The 12,665-nt window shown below is 32.0% G+C and overlaps 1 long non-coding RNA gene across 2 annotated transcripts in view; it reads right to left on the bottom strand.

Moving 5' to 3' along the window:
• LOC309660549 overlaps positions 1-12,665 on the bottom strand; it is a 391,217-nt gene extending 378,552 nt beyond the window's left edge. For both annotated transcript variants that reach the window (XR_014263452.1, XR_014263453.1), the window contains exon 1: positions 1-12,665. This exon is cut by the window's left edge and continues 29,068 nt beyond it. This is a non-coding gene — a long non-coding RNA (uncharacterized lncRNA).

The following is a 12,665-nucleotide window of genomic DNA, read 5'->3' as shown; positions in this document are numbered from 1 at the left end:
TATAAAAATAGGATCATAGTTTTCCACTGCTCAATTTCATGTTTTTTTTCTCATTTAATGTGAAAATTACCTTCTTCTTTTAAATCCTGTGTAATAATATGGATGGTAGTTATACTACAGTATGAATATCATGCCATATATATAGTAACATTAATTCAACCATTTTCCTATTGATGAGGGAGTCATTTGTTTCTATTTTTTACCAGAAACATGTTGCAATACACATGCTTGTGAAAAAATAATTTTATAGTTTTACTTTAATTTATTTGGCATACAGTGCCAGGAGCCATATTGCTTAGTACAAAGATCTTTCTGTCTTTCAAGAGGGCTGTCACGGTTCACGTTTCCATCAGCAAGGTATGAGAATACTACCTCACTGTGAGCAGCAGGTGTTATCACTTGATTTAATTTCCCAATATGAAGTGCACAAAGTGATATAAGTACATTACTATAATTTACACTTTCTTGCTATAGAGGTAGAGAATTATTTCTTACTCTTATCTGATAGCTTCTAAATTTTTTCTCAAATATTTATTTTATTTATGTATTTAAATTTTAGTCTATCTAGATTTATTTTTCATCCAAGATGGATACTGTGTTGTATCATTTCCATTTAGTAAATTAATCATCTGTATCCCACCAAACTGAAATATCTATTTTATCATATATAAAGTTTCCATGTACACTGGTATCTATTTATAGACAATATTTACGATGATTATTTTATTTTCCTGTTTCATTGTATTTACTAAAACCTCCAAACAATGTTGAATAATAAGGGAGAAAGCCATTTGTGCCTTGTTTCTGCTTTTAATAGAAATAGTTTTAATGTTCCACCAGTTACAGTGATGCTTGTTGTTGATTTTGGCAGTATCTATGACATTTAAGTAGTTGTCTTCTATTATTATATTTTTTATTAGCAATTTTTATTTGGAATGGCTTCTGAATTCATCAAATTACTTTTTAGCACATATCAATAATGATCACATGGTTTTCCCTCGTTGATTGAATGATATTATAGATTAGGTTGAAAGATTTCCTGACATTTAAAGATCTTTGCATTCCCTGATATAAACACTTTTGGTGTAGTATATATTTATTTTATCATACCAAGTCTTGGTTTCCCAGAATTTTATTTAGAATTTTTGTGCCTACATTAACGAGATTGGTATATAGTATTTTATGTTTATTTGTTTTGTTTTGTCTTTTATTAGCCACTCAAGTATTTATATAAAAGTAATAATGACTTTATTAAATGAATTGGGGAGTTTTCCAGCATACTTGATACCATACAGTCTTGGAATTTTAATTTTTTTTAAAATTGGGAATCTTCAACTGCCCTTCTAAACTTTTCATAGGTAACCAAGTTTTAAACTTTTCATTTCACTGAACAAGTATTTTGTCTTCTTAGGTAAGTTATGATAATTTATGATTTTTCTTTTTTAACTCAAATAATCCGAATTATATGGTATATTTCTTGATATTGAAACGCCTTCCTTTCCTGAAACAAATGATATATATAGGTTTATAGAATATGTACTCTCTCTCTCTCTCTCTCTCCATATATAGATATTGTATATTTGTTTAGTTTAACTAGTGGTTTATTTATCTTTTCAGTCACTTCAGAAAATTTTTGAACTTATTACTTCTATATTTCATCTGTTTTCTAACTCAATAACTCCTGCTTTTACCTTTGTCAATCCCTTTCCTGTACTTCATTTTGGATTTTTCTTTCTCTACATTATTCATTTAGCTGTTCAATGAATTCATTTTAATTTTTAAAAATTTTTATTTTTATTTGTCATCATTTCCTAAATTTTATTTTAAGAAATTCTTCAGGCTTGCTTTTTATATACCTTTAGAAAGAAAATTTGCTTAGCAATGTGTTTTAATGTCCAATTGGAAGAATTCTTCTTTAGTATTCACTTCTACTTGTTAGAAAAATAAGCTCACTAAAATAAGCTGTTTTTTTTCCATCCATGAAAACTTCAACATTTATTGCTAAGCATAAGGGCTATTTTTTAAAAACATTACAATATCCTTACAAAACTAACTATAATTCAATAATGTCATTAAATATTCTAAATCTAACATCATTAATAAATTCCATCTAAAAAGAGAAACTCTTCTTCATTAATTATTTAGTTACCTTAAAATACACTGGGTGCATGAAAGTAACAAATATGATGACTCTCTCTTGACCTACCAATTGACAGAATAATGAATTTGTTCCCTAGTGTTCTGCAAAGGAGACCAATGAGATTTTTTAATTCAGATCTTTAAAGTCAGAGGTTAACTTCTATAACAAACGATCTCAAGATGTTAGTGTGGTAACACTTACTGCTTGACCATATCACAGTCCAACATGGTTGTCAAAGGGGGTATGGTCCATGCACATGGTCAGTCAGGACACAGGTTCCTTCCATCTTGAGATGCTACCATCTTCAACGAAGCTTCCTGGGTCTGCGTGAAAGAAGACAGAGTAGATAGATAAGACTTATCTCCCCTTAACTTTTTTAGCATTTCTGCTCATCTTCCATCGCTAATACTTCACTACATGGCCACATCTCTAGTTAAGGGAACAGACAATACAGATTAGCTGAGTTCTGCGGAGGGAAGGGGTTAGATTTAGAGAATATATAATATAGTAAGTCTCTGTCTGCCACAAAGACTGTTAGGGTCAGAAAATGTGTAGGGTCTCAAAATGTGCCCTACGTGTAAGTGCATAAATATATATATTATATACAGTATATACATACACACCGTACATTATATACAGTATATATATATATGCTTATATTGTGTATATGTATATATACACACACACAGAAAACATGAGGCCTGTGGGTCAGAGACAAAAACAGTTTATTATTGGACACAAAAGCAGCAGCTAGAGTAACACTTTGTGTCTATTCTCCAAACCCCAATCTCCACAGGACAGTGTATTAGGGGGCCAGATGGTACTTGCACAAACAATGGGGTGCATTACAGAAGAGGAACCCTAAATTAGGAAACTGACCTTATGTAAGGCTGCTAGTGATTTGCCTAATTTCCTCTCTGGAGAAAGAAAAATCTTATTTTTACTCAGGTATATAAGCAAATATTCTTTGGAGATGGGGAGATGTCTCTATCTTTAATAACCTGGACCATGTCTGGGAAGGCTGATGTCTCTAACTTTTACTACCCTGGAATAACTCCTTGGTCAAATATTCTTAAATTAACTGTAAATGCCTTTGCTCAGAAGACCAAGACAATGCAGAAATATGAAAAATTCATGGAGAATTGTCTCCTGACAAGAACCAAACAAAAACTTGCTAAAAATCAGTCTTTTATTAAAATGATCACGTTATTAACTGCCTTCCCACCTTCTATTTTGACAGGAAACATTTATAATCAAGGGCATTATATTAAAAAATCTATATGACTATACTTTGTATATCTATTAACTGTCACATTTTCGATTATGCTAATCCAATTAAAATTACTGATACATTGGTATCTCTCCTTTACATTATTCTATAAGCCCCTAGGTGATGGCATATCAGCTTTTTTTCCCCCCTTGTAACTTCTGTTCTTACCAAACAGAGCTGTTTGGCTTTTTCCCTGGGCCAGTCTTTGTGCCGCAGCATACTTACTCCTCTCTGAATGGAATGGATTTTTCTCCCTTGTCATTAAATTCAAATCCAAACACCCCTTAATTACTTGTATCATTCATCACTTACTGCACAAAATCTTTTTCCTCTCATCTAAGTGCTAGATTAATGAGATAATGTATGTAGGTATCTAGCGTAGTGCCCGACATTATGACAATAAATTTGTACCTATTCTTTTTATTTGTATTCCTCTGAACACCCACAATATTATCTAAGTACCTACCTGTGTTAATTCTCCTACCAGACAATTGGCTCTTCAGTGACATAAACCATCCTCTTTATACCTTTATACATTGCAGTGACATAAGCCATTCTATTTATACATTGCAGAATTCTCCACAGTGCTTACCTTAGTCCCAGAATGAACTGATGTATAAAATGGTAGAAAGTTGGATAGATTCAGTTAACAGATGAGTGACTTAATAAATAAATTAGTATTAAGCATTAAGGGCAAATGCTTACATAGCACATAATATATAAGAGATAAATTTTTTTTAATTCTAGATTTGCATTGCCACTTTAATCTTCAAAACAACCCTATAATGCAGATTCTACTATTTTACTGAATTATAAATGAATATACTGGTGCCTAGAGAGGTTAAGTAACTTAACCTAGTCACTCAGCTAGTTAATGGCAGGAGAAGCTTTGAAACCAAGCAGAATCAATGCCCTTTAGCATTATATTATCTTGAATAAATGATTACGATGGGCAAACACATATTAACTGACCAGTAGCTCTTCTTCCATTGTAGTGTGTAAGAGCATCCTCTTAGTAATATAGAAACAAAGGGCATGATCTTCTGTTATTTAAAAAGAAATGGAAAGTTATCTAATGTCAAATCTCTTTCAAATATCTGTTGCTGCTGCTGACCTTCCTGATTAGTAACTTAAAAGAAGGTTTATGCAAAACAGCTGAACCCATGGGGAAATAAAATTTATTACTGCCATACTGTATTGTATGCTTGAAGGTGGCTGTGAGAGTAGAGCTTTAATGTTCTCACCATAACAACAAAATGGTAATTATGTGAGTTAGAGGGTGTGTTAAGTAACCTTATTGTGATAAATATTTCACAATATAACAAATGTATCAAATCATCACATTGTACACCTTAAACTTATGTAATGTCATATGTCAATTATATCTCAATAGAGCTGGAAAAGAAGTATTACTACCTATGGCAATGGATTCCAAATCCAGTGGCCACAACTGTTGATCAGAATCAGCCAAAGAAGTCTTTCCCCATAGACTGTCATCTGGCCTGTTTCTTGCCCCAGGCCTCCTTTTCTCAGGCTCCCAATTTGGTTTCTAGGTTGGAACATAAACCTAAGAAAGAAGGTACTTCTCGACCTACCTTATTACACCAAGTGGATGAAATTCTGAAGAAGCAGAACTTGAAGGAAAGTCCAAAGGTTGCTGTTGGGTTTTATCCATGGCCCAGATCAATATGTATCCTTATAAAGGTAAATTGAAGAAAGAGAGAACCTTAAAATATCTTATAGGCCTAAATGGTAAAATTAATCTTTCACAAATAAGTGGATAAATATGATATTCCTTTTTACATCACCTATAACTAGAGTAGTTCAAACTTTACCTTCACTCATTCTCTTTGAAATCCAACCTAGGATGGATGCTTGAACATAAGCCAAACTCTGTTTCCAGGATAATTCAAAGGATACCTCAGTCTGTAGTTGACCATTGTAATCTGTAGTCGACCATTCCAATTTTAAAGGACCTTAGAATAAGACCTTATTTTCATATTTTCATGAATTGTCTTTGACTACATTAAGCCAATAGGCTTTTTAAATCTTAAAGAGGAAAGCTATAGTTTGAAATTATAGTAAATGATTATCAATGTTTACCTTAATTTTAGATTTTTTGGAAGATAACAGCAACATGAAAAATAGTCAATAAACTGCACTATTAAGGTCAACAATTTTTAGTATTAAAATCAATTTACAGTATGTCTGCTTGAGGTGCACATAAATTTGAAGAGGCAGTAAATGTAAACAGAATAGCTGATTTCTTGGATGCACTCCAATATAATTATAGCTATTCACCCTTGTGACTATTTGTGTGTGCAGCTTAAAGCTATTTCCCTGCCCCAAGCCACACTAGCAGTATTTTAGACAGGTTTGCAATTGATTGAAATGCAAAAATCTCTGTAAACTAGAAAATTTACTCTCTAAAATAAATACACAAGTAAATTTAAATAGATTAAACATGTATTTTGTCATCCATGTCAATTCTTAGCTTATAATCTTGTGACTTGAAATTGAGTTATCCCTAAATATTTAATCAAAAAATTGTGTATTTCTAATAGGCAATTGTAAAAAAAATCATCAAGCACATTTATTACAAACATCTCATAAAACAGCAAAGTGTTTATGGGATCATGGAAGGCAGCTAGTTTGTTCTGTAATGTAAAAAGATTTGCATATATAAAAACACCACCAGGCAGCAAACAAGGTTTGTTTCTCCGTTTTCCAAAAAGTAAAATTGCATTTGATATCATGTCTACTTAATTTTTATTAAATTATATTAAATATTTTTCTGCCTATAGCATTGATAGTCTAAGAGGTTTACATTTTGAAATAACTAAGCTCAAATCTTAATATATATAAGAACTCTTTCTCCAGCCCCAGGGGTGAATCAGAACTCCTCAAACATATTTGTGATGTTAAATGATATTACCTTGTATTTCATGCAGATATATACATATGTGAAATTTGTTGTTACTGATTTTATTATTATTTTGCTCTCTATGATGAACATATTTAAGTTGACAATAGTGTTCTCAAAAAAATTCTGTTTATAGCTTACATAGCTGGCATTGTTTGTATGTGGGTAAGAATAAAATGTGATTTTATTGAAAGAAAATAGAGCTCTTGTTATCTGCAGCCTTAAGGCCACCAACAGTCGATACCTTAATCCACTAATCCCCTCTGTAATCATGTGTTCATGTGCTGTGCAAAAACACTCAGAAATCATTTTAAGAAACTCTTTTTTTTTCGCTAATTAAGAATATACTCACTATAGGCTGTATGTTATAAAATGGCTAATAAAATATTTGAATATGTATACATCAGCACTGAAAGCTATTACTTTGGGGTATATCTTTCCCATTTTTCAAAAAAAAAAAAAAACCACCACAAAAAACAAATGCCATGAAAACTGAAGAAACAAATAGAATAGTAAAGAGAAAAATGAATGACATCACATTGTATAAATCTACAGGATTTTTTACGTTTGGTTTCAACTATCATTTTTAAAGATTCTGCCTTCTATTTACTTATCAGAGACTAGGGTTCAATTTTTGTATGCTGCATAGAATTCTCCACGTTAAGATATTGATATAACAAATTGCTGAATATTTTAGTGATTGATTCTTGCTGACCAAAATGGGCTTTCAGATTAGAAGTCTTTCTTTTTTCCCGAGAAGACACCTGCTGAGACAGAAGTCTGACTGCCACACAAAAGAAATGTATGGTTTCTTCAATGGATTCCGTCTAGCAATTTGCAATGCTATCAATAATTGCATTTTTTTAATAAAAATTATCTAAGTATTTGGCAAAAAAAAAAAAAAAACAAAAACCCATGGTTAAAATGGACTAACTACCCATTCTCAGGCAGTATTAGCATACTGATTGGCTGTTACTTCTGTCATTCTTCTGACTACAAAATTATGACAGGCCCCACAGCAGGAAGCAAATGATCATTAATACCCTGTCCTCTGGGACACAATAAACTGCCATTCACTTGTATACAAATAAAATACACAAGACTTGTCAGGCAAGGGGGCAAAAAAAGAAAGATGCATTTGCAAAATGGTTGATACTTAAATGGGATGGGGCCAGTGTGAAAGTGTTTTGTTTCTCATTCTATCTCATCATGGTAGGATAATTCTTTTATATGGATTTCCTTTTAAAATATCCTATCTTTCTCCATTTGAGCTCTTTGAGCTCTTCAATTAAATGGTAAGGTCTTGTTTCTAAGGAAAGAAAAAAAAAAAACCTTTATAATCCTAAAACTGATCCCACAACACAGAAAGCATAAGAAATTATAAAATTCCATTAAAATGTAAGACAATGCTCTCTATTGGTTCAAATATGATGTGCAAAAACATTCTGCTTAATGTATTTGAATAACATCATTACAATTAGTAGGGATGAAATATACTTCAATATCACACACTTGATGGGATCAATAAAAGCAAAACACAATTAGAAAAATGATACATGAATGGTATTAATGTTGAAACTCCACTGTCTATTTGTTACACTAAAAGGTAAGGTCAAATTTCAGTACAATTAAATGTTACTACATGACTGAGTTTGTACCTTCTTATAACCAGATGATATGGTATTGAGGAATAAATTAGGGCAACACTTTGTAAAGAAGTATGAATGGTTAATTCCTTTTGTATTTACTAGAGCAACAACTACTCTGATAAATGTTTAATTTTCAATCACGTAGCCTAAACTTTTCTTGAAGGCATGCAGAGTATATGGTGATCACTGGTAGACTCAGATGTTTCATAGATAATATATTCACTAGTCTAGCCTATAAAGGCCTTATTTTAACTGGAAAGTATAAGTGCATATATTTACATTCTTTGAATATGGTTTGCTTAATTAATTTAATTTTATTGCTTTTCCACAATTTTTATTCTCCTTGTGATTTTCCAGTGAAACAAACAGAAATTATACTCAAGGATTTGAGAGTAGATATTTATTTACTCCCAATGTGTGTGTGTGAGTGTGTGTGTGTGTGTATGTGTGTGTGTATGTATGTATATATATATATATATATATATATATATCAGGTTTAAGAGAATTTGAACAAATGATAGTTGCTGAATCTATCATTTAAACTTTAGGCTAAAAGAAATAAACTACTAATACCCCAACAACATAGATGAATATCAAATGTATTATGCTAAATGAAAGAAGCCAGACTCAAAAGGCTATATAATGTATGACCCCATTGATATGAAATTACCTAAAAAGCAAAACTATAAGGACAAAAAGCATATCAATGGTTGTCAAGAGTTGGAGGTGGGAGAAAAAGTTGACTACAAATAAGCACAAAGAATTTTTTGGTGTAATGGAGCTATTCTATATCCTAATTTTAATGACAGTTACACGATGATGTGTATTTGTCAAAACTCATAGAACTGCACAGTAAAATGAGTGAATTATACTGTACATAAATTATACCTAAATAAACCTTACTTAAAAAAAAAATTACAACCTCCAGGCTTAGCAATGTCATCAAAATGTTCTAAACTGGGGTCATTTAGTCTGGCCAAAGTAGCAAAAATGACAGTCATACCTTTAGAATTGGGCACTTAGAAACACTTTTTTTGTAGTTGCTTGTAGTAATACAACTCCCAATGTTGAATGTTAGGAAGAGTGAGAGTAGATGAAAAATACTCACTGCTATTTTAATGTCTCCCTCATGCAGCATTAAGCAAAACTCCAATATGTTAATTAACACACTTCACAAGAAATAGGTGAAGGGGAATTAAGAGGTACAAACTTCCAGTTATAAAGTAAGTCAGTCATGGGAAGTAATATACAGCATAGGGAATATAGTTAATAATACTGCAATAACTTTGTGCGGTGACAGATGGTTACTAGTCTTATTGCAGTGATTATTTTGTAATGTATTTAAATGCCAAAACACTATGTTTATACCTGAAACTAACATAATATTGTACATCAACTATACTTCAATTAAAACAAATAAATAACTTTAAAAAGCACACTTCACCAGAGACATAGGTTATCGTCTTCAATGTGAAAAGAGAAAATACATTCTGTTAAGCACACTAACTGTTTCCCCTTTTCTTGACTTGCTTTCCACTTTTATGCCTTAGACCCAATGACATTATTAACTACACTGCTAATGTTAATTAAATAATCCACATCTTTCTTTAACATGGCAGTAAGAAGCAGGTCTCATTTTTACAGCAGTGAATACATTACATGGTACAAATATAGAAATGAAATGTCTCCTCTCAGATGTGACAGAATTGCCACTATGTCCCAGTAATCCCCAAGAAAAGAGTTTTAGTAGAGAAAATAAAGAGCAATGATTTTCAATAAAATTGCAGAGAGAATTTTTGGTAGTCTGAATGTTATTACCCAATTTGGATTATAGCCAGAACTGAGACATAAAAGTAGAAAAAGTAAAAACTCCCAATTATTTGGTTTAATCAAAAAAGAACAAGTGGAAAAATTATCAGCCATTGGAAAGATAAAAAGAAAAACAATTTGAGATATTACATGAAATAATATTAATCATTAAAATTATGTATATAAATCTAAATACATAAAAGCAGAGAAACTCCACAGAGGGAAAATTTACTTCCAAGCAAATCTGTAATCAAGTAGGATGAATACAAGCCATACATTCTGTAAAACTTGATTAGCTTATGTTTTTTGTCAGGCATTATTCTAGGTTCCCGGGGTATTTTCATGAACACAAGCGATGCTCTTCTTGCCTTCATGGACTTTGCAATCTAAATTGCTAGAGGTATATAGTTTTGTGCCAAAGATGATTGTCATTCTATCTTGGATATAGAAGGAAAAACTAAAAGTACATTCTATACTTCTTTAGAAAATGGATACCACAAATTAGGAGTCTTTTAAAATATATATATAAAATAATTAGTTCTTCAATAGTTTTGAATCTGACTCAAATCAATACTTTGTGAGATGCAATGACCAATTATTAAACGGTCATTCCCTGAAGTTCTGGGCTGAACTTTAAACAGAATAATTAATTCTGCTTCAAGGTATGTTAGGTTCTCAAACTATTTTCTTCCAAGTCTTTAGGAGTAATATATAATCAACTTTTGATTATGTAGACACAAATTTATTATTCATTACCCATCATTTATTATTACTCATATCCTTAACAAATTTCTCCCTGATTTATTAAATTCTCTTTCCTGATTTGTAAATCATTTAGAGGGCCCTCCAAAGAGGTCAGTTTATTATTTGTAGATACAAAGATCCAGTACAAACTATTATTATAAAATAATTTTATAGTATTTTTGTGAAATGCTTTTAGATATATACTCATTGTAATCCATTTAGCACATGCACTACATCTCAAATAAATCAATATGATCTGAATATTATTATTTGTCTTTCACAAAAATACTTCTTCCTAAATGATTTTTTATGCAGATATAAGAAAATAAATATTTGTTGGATTATGTGTGGTCAGCTAGATATCACCAGTTCTCCCTGTTAAGGTCTCCTCAGCAGAGAAGAAACCAGCAACTACATTTCCAGAATCCCCTTGCCCATATGTTCTGAGTTAGAGGTCTTTAATGAGAAACACTCACGTGAAATTTGGAAGGAGGAAGAAAAGGGGAAGCCATTATTCTTTGGATGCAGTTGTGGCCAGATACTCAGGCAGATGTGAGTTTCAAATAAGCACCTAGATAAGCTTCTTGAAAAACACCGATATTGGTCCTGCTGGCCGAGATGGTCTATGGGAACTACCCCAAGATGTTTGAAAGGCTAACCAGCTTCTACAGGAAGGACATCTTTAAAAAGCCACTCACTTCAGTGCTGCATGCTGAGAAGCTTTTGAAAAACTTACATAAACCCCTAATTTCTTATATTGAAAATGTTTATACTACAAAATACAATGAATTCTGTTTTCCTGATCAAACTCCAACTGATATAAATATCATGTAATACAAAACTATAAAAATTTAAGTGTTAAATTGAGTGGTTTAGACTATGAATGTAGGGAACTAATTAATCTTATAAGCTTTTGCACCTCAAAGAAAACCATAAACAAAACGAATGGACAACCTACAGACTGGGAGAAAATATCTGCAAATAATGTGACCAACAAGGGCTTAATTTTGAAAATATACAAACAGTTCATACAACTCAATAACAAAAAAAGAAACAAACCCAGTCAAAAAATGGGCAGAAGACCCAAATAGACATTTCCCCAAGGAAGACATACAGATGGCCAATAGGGACATGAAAATATGCTCAACATCACTAATTACTAGAGAAATGCAAATTGAAACTCCAATGAGGTACCATCTCACACCAGTCAGAATGGCCATTATTAAAAAGTCTACAAATAACAAATGCTGGAGAGGGTGTGGAGAAAAGGGAACCCTCCTACACTGTTGGTGGGAATGTAAATTGGTGCAGCCACTATGGAAAACAGTATGGAGGTTCCTTAAAAAACTAAAAAATAGAGTTGCCATATGATCCAGCAATCCCACTCCTGGGCATATATCTGGAGGAAATAATAATTCAAAAAGATACATGCATCTCAATGTTTAAAGCAGCACTACTTACAATAGCCAAAACATGGAAGCAACCTAAATGTCCATTGATGGATGAATGGATAAAGAAGATGTGGTACATATACACAATGGAATATTACTCAGCCATAAAAAGAATGAAATAATGTCATTTGCAGCAACATGGATGGACCTGGAGATTATCATACTAAGTGAAGTAAGCCAGGCAGAGAAAGACAAATACCATGTGATATCACTTATATGTGGAATTTTAAATATGACACAAAGGAACTTATTTATTAAACAGAAACAGACACATGGACATAGAAAACAAACTTATGGTTACCAAAGTGGAAAGGGGGTGGGGGAGGGATAAATGAGGAGTTTGGGATTAGCAGATACTATCTTCTATGTATAAAATAGATAAACAACAAGTGCCTACTATATAGCATAGAGAACTATATTCAATATCCTGTAATAACCATAATGGAAAAGAATATGAAAAAGAATATATATATGGAAAAGAATATATATATACATATGTATATGTATGACTGAATCACTTTGCTATATACCAGAAACTAACACAACCTTGTAAATCAATTATACTTCAATAAAAAGTAAATAAATAGACTATGAATGTTGCAGAGGTTCAGGGGAGAAGGAAGAAATTCCAGCCTGGAGTAGTGTGTAAAGTCTTTGTGGAGTTACATCATATCAGGAC

The sequence above is a fragment of the Balaenoptera physalus genome (assembly GCF_965194825.1).
Source record: "Balaenoptera physalus genome assembly, chromosome: 4".
In the NCBI taxonomy this organism is placed as follows: Eukaryota; Metazoa; Chordata; class Mammalia; order Artiodactyla; family Balaenopteridae; genus Balaenoptera; species Balaenoptera physalus.
This window is presented reverse-complemented; position numbering and strand designations above follow the sequence as displayed.